Raw genomic sequence first — 5496 nt, forward strand, 5'->3', positions numbered from 1 at the left:
TCAAAACTTTTTTTTCTTTAAATTTTAAAATAAAAGTTATAGATTAAGCGTTATTTTCAATTTGAATAGGAAAAAAATTTACTAAAAAAGCAAATTTCTGATAAACTTTTTCCTCTCTGGGCTTATAATGTAAATTTTTATATTTTTTTAGACATTGACATTTAAAATGTTTTAACGTTTTATTCAATTGATTTTTTTTTTATTGCTGCCCATCCGTAAGTTTATCATTTAAATTCGGCTTATTACGCATTTAGCATCGGTTTCCATATTGTTTTTATGAACATTTGATTCTTTTTCAACCAGCGAAAAAGCGAAAATTTTGTTGAAAAACTAGCCCTTTGAAAAAGCATCCCATATGTTAAGACAAATGTCTTATATGAATCTAAATATTCTTTTGGACATGAGATACTTTCTAAAAACGGTGGATAAATTCATGATGAGTATTTTTTTTCGCCTGTTCTTGATCGAGCATGAAGGTTGCAGGCATCAGGCATGAGGTAGAAGCATTAATAGGGAGGGGATGTTCGCAGAGATCAGAAATAACTCTGATGATGCTTTAGGCATAAGCCTAAATTTGACACCTCACTTGGAATATCTGGATAGTAGGAGAGCCAAAACAATGAATGGACAAGTCGTAAGAGAGGCGCATTCCGGAGCCTTTGGAATCCTGTCTAGGGCGTACCTAGGATTAAACCTAGGGGGAATAGCAAACCGTAGTCAATCAGGTTGTGACATTTCAGCACGGAAAAGGACAATGAAACCAAAATTTTAAGAAAATCATATATAATTGTCGCAGTGCTTTAATAATTATTACAATTAGTATTTGCTTGAAAAAAAAATTATGAAATTAATAATTTTTTTAAATTCTATAGGGGGGTGGGCAGCTGGGGTACGCTCATGTATCCTGCCACAATTACGATTTATAAAGCAATTAAGGAAAGTATTTTATGGTATGCGTACAGAAGCATCTCCTTTCTTGTTCCGAAACGTCACATAGATACATCGAAATAGGCTGGCATAGACTCGTGGGAAACCTTTGCATCGTGTCACAAGTGCACACTGGTCGACTTATCATCTGCATATTCCAGCGGAGTCGGTGCCTCTTGATCTCCTACTGCGAGAGACCGAGTATGTTTTTAGGAGGGACAACTAAAAAAGATTCCTGGTAACTCATTGAATGAATATTAATGAAAACCTGAAAAATGGAAACAGGTGATCCTGGAGGATACAATTGAAGAGTGGGCGATGGTGGGTGACGACACTAGAAGGAAGTACCCCTAGAAAATACTTTCCCGTTATGCTATCTTGGTTGTAGACGAAATGGGTCCATCCTGATTATAGGGTTTCAGAATTACTCGTGGAACCTGGAGATTTTGGGTAGTCTTGGCCTGAACATATACCTTCAATGCCCCTGTAGTATCCTGTAGATTGTTAAGCATCTGGGCACGGCCTTCAATGTTTTTGAGAGATAACAGACACGGATGATGAGGACCACGGGACTTAAAGTACTCACCGAGGAAACCTTTCCTCGGCGAGTGAGAGAGTGCTTCCGTGGTTCAAGGATTTCATTTAAGCTTGGAATACGGTAGTGGAGCAAGCCTACTTCAACCTTGTAGGTCTAAGATAAAGAAGAGAATAATCGCCGGATAGACGGTCAAGAAACGGAGGCAACACATAAGAAGAGAGATATTAATACAAAACATGAATTAATGTATATTGTTTAGATACTGTTACGCAGTCATACGCAAGACCTCACTGCTACATACGTCTAAAAAAAAAGGTAGGATAGAAAGTAAATCAATAAATAGCTCTTTATTATATTAAATTTTCTGCAAGTTTGGTCACATAATCTTTTTGTTTTAACTTATCATTTTCCTTTATACTGATAATAGCTGAGTTCAATTATCTCATGTTCTGTTGGCACTGAACAGTAAAAGAGAGGTGACCTCTTTATTTTTTGAATGTTTAGATTATGCCTTTTTTTTCTATTTTACCTAGATTATAAGAGGCTTCAATTCAATATTAATAGTTATAATTCATAATAATAAAAAATGCTTCAGTTCACTATTTACAACTCATATTTTTCATGTTGAAATAAGGAATAGGGGTAAAATACTGATTGATCGAAGTTGGATGCTAGGAACAATCTAGTAATGCAGGGGCTACTCCTCGAAGATATAGTAAGGGCCAGTAATGGCGATTGGCTCATTACTATTTTACGGTATCCTATCGTAAAAACCTTCTCCGAGAGGGAGGGATTTTGACGGCTCCGTCGACTTATAGGCAGCATTAAAAAGACTACCTCTAGCCGGAAAATGGTCAGTTCAATAAATTGTGGCCGTTCGTCTGATTGCTATATTCTTCCTCCCACCAGTCAGTTAGGTACCTCATCCGAAAAATCGGCTTGTTATGTGTTTATTTTGAGCTTGGGAAAATAGGCCATTTTGTAAACAAACTGTATATATCGTAATAGTAAATTACTATATTTAGTATTAGCTGGCCAGTGCAAAACTTTTACACAAATCAAAGTTTGTATCACTTTTTAACACATCAGTAGTTCAACACTACAAATATTACGTAATATTCTGTACAAATATTACTGTGTGATGATAATTCATACAGTAATATTTGTACATACAATGAATTAATACATATATTTATAATAGATTAATAGTGTAGTAATTTCATACTTGAATATTTATTAATAAAACCATTGATAAGTTATTAATAAAAATAATAATTTTAGAAATATAAATAATAAACTGATTTAAATCTGTACCGCTACAACCCCAGGGGTTCAGTACTTCGTAAGGAAGTACTGTTACTAGACAATCGGTTGTGCAAGGAGGTGATTTGGTCAGAATCACGCTCGACCGCCAGATTGTTACCCCAATTAAGGAGGCTTGGTGGACCCCCAGGAGAGCTCCAAGAACTCACAAGAGTTGACTTACGGCTACAGTGTAACAGAAAACAATTTTCAAGCCCAGCCGGATTCGAACTCGGGGTCCTTAGAGTTAGTAGCCACGCGCTTTACCCCGGGGTCACTGCGCACCCAACAAACTGATAATACTGCTTTTACTACATCCATCCCCGTCCATCTAAAACCCGATGCGCTAACCCACTGCGAGATTTTCACGCAGGTAATGTACTGGAGGTAACAAACAATACTTATGAATGATGAGGTGTAGATAGTTGACCGTAGATTACTGATTGGAGAAAATGGTCGGCGGGATGCGGTCAGCAAAGAATTAACAAAAATAAACAAAAAAATATTTATTTATGCCGACATTTCGACCTCAGTTTCAGGGTGTCAAGCGAGGAAGATTGACTTGTACACTGATTGGTTTGTAGAAAGGCACTCTAGTGTGCTAGTAAGAAGTATAGTTCATCAATACTTATGAATGGTGGGGTTAAGCACCCCGATAAAAAAATCGCGGTAGTATCTATGAATAAGTTTAGATAAACGTGCACAATCTAAATAAAAATCTCTTTCAAATAGTTTCTTCCTTACAAAAATCGAAATCTCTCAAAAAAATAATAAATAAAAATAACTGACAACAGAGGTGCGAGGAAAGCTCTATGGAAGCCTGGAGGGTCTCAGGAGAATTCCTTATTTCAATCCCTGACCTTACCATCCAATAACGCTAAAGAAGAAGAATAAAAAAAAAAAATGAAAAATAGATGGTGAATAGGTGCTCATAATTAGCCAACAACAGGATACCGAGAATTCTAATTTTTTTTTTTTTTATTCTGGTACTATAGAAATCACAAAATTTTCATGGAATTAAGTTTGTAATTTTAGAAATAATTATTTGTTGAAAAAAATTAATTTGTCCATACAATGGATGATTTGGTCATCATCATGAAGAAAATCAGGGTTTGCACCAATATCTTTAGAGTATTTACTTTACTCCACAAGTACAATATTTTTTTATTAGATAGTAAACTAAACCATTCATATTAAAAGTACATGAGTGCATTGTGTTTACCTATTTGGTTGTGATTTATACCACATAGCCAGCGCGTATTCGTGTGTATAAAACCACATTGAAAAGAGATTTGGGTAGTTTGGGTAAATTTTAAAATTAAAAGATCTCTTCAGGGACGGAATCTTATAACTTAGAGATCTTTTGAGTTCAAGAATTTTAAGACTGATCTCGAGGCTGAAAGACAGAAACATAGCATGAATAGTACAAGCATCCAAAGAATACAATAATACGTTACAACAAAGTAATCTAACGTAATATACCACGGCCAAGTATATTATGGTAAACAACCAGTTCTGATGTTTTCGACCAACCCACATGACCAAATTATTGCATTCTGGCATTTATTCGTCGCATTATTTAGTTTACTTTAATTTGCTTTATTATAAACTTCTCATTATGATAACCATTTATGATTTACAGACCAAAAACCGAAAGAAACACCTAACTTTTCGAATTCATCATTTTATCAAATTAACAAGTTTCTTATTAACCGTTTTAGGACTGCAAGAAATACCATTTCGTGGTAAATTTGGATTCATATAAATAATGGAACTCAATTCCGGGAAAAATTGAAGAAAAAAAAATCGGTGTTTGTTTTATGACGATTTATGGTTAATGATACGATTGACCGAAGTAATAAATTAGATACTCATTCGACTCAGCATTTAATGATGTTTTATATCTTTCATTATACTTTTTTTTCTCTAGTATGCTCTGTTAAGGAGTTATTGGCGAAAAGGCAAGAAAAAAAAACCTAATTCGTTACTTTGATAAATAAATTATCTAATTTGTAAGAGTTTTAAAACCGCCAGGAATGACTTTCCATGTCAGGTATGATAGAAACTAATTTTTTCAAATTATTTGCAGATTTATGTTCAAGATAAGAAGCTACATGTCAATTCCGACTATTATAGACTACTAGACTATTACAGCACTTACTAGACAAACGGTCTTGAATTAAAATGGAATTTCAACTCATTACAAAAGAGTGATCTACATATCCATAACAAGGCCTATGTGAACAAACTGAATTGAGGTTCGAGGCTCCACTAAACCTTCGAATTCCCTACGTATCCAAACCTTACAATCCAAAATCCTCAATGCTCCTAACTTTGAAACAAATAAAATCATCCGTAAAACTCTAATGTTCCACATGTAACCGATCTAGCCCGAACCAGATATCAATCCTTCCATGATAAACTCACTAACCACCCAAACCGGCTAGCTTCTAACCTTGCTTCCTATTCCATTCCTCACGATCCTCCGAGGAGCCTGAAAAGAAGAACGCCTCGAGACCTCCATTAATGTAGAAATGTTGATTGAGTGATACAGATGAATAGTTTCACTACAAGCCTGTATCATACTATTATTATTTAACATCAAATTTATTAGATGTATTTTAATGTAAATATAAAAATAATGTCCTAGAAGCTGGATATTATCCATCCAGATTCTGTACTAGATAAAAAAAGGAACAAGCTTTAACATGAATAAATTAAACCTCCAA

The sequence above is a fragment of the Halyomorpha halys genome, unplaced genomic scaffold (assembly GCF_000696795.3).
Source record: "Halyomorpha halys isolate HHAL.00 unplaced genomic scaffold, Hhal_1.1 Scaffold759.1, whole genome shotgun sequence".
Lineage (NCBI taxonomy): Eukaryota > Metazoa > Arthropoda > Insecta > Hemiptera > Pentatomidae > Halyomorpha > Halyomorpha halys.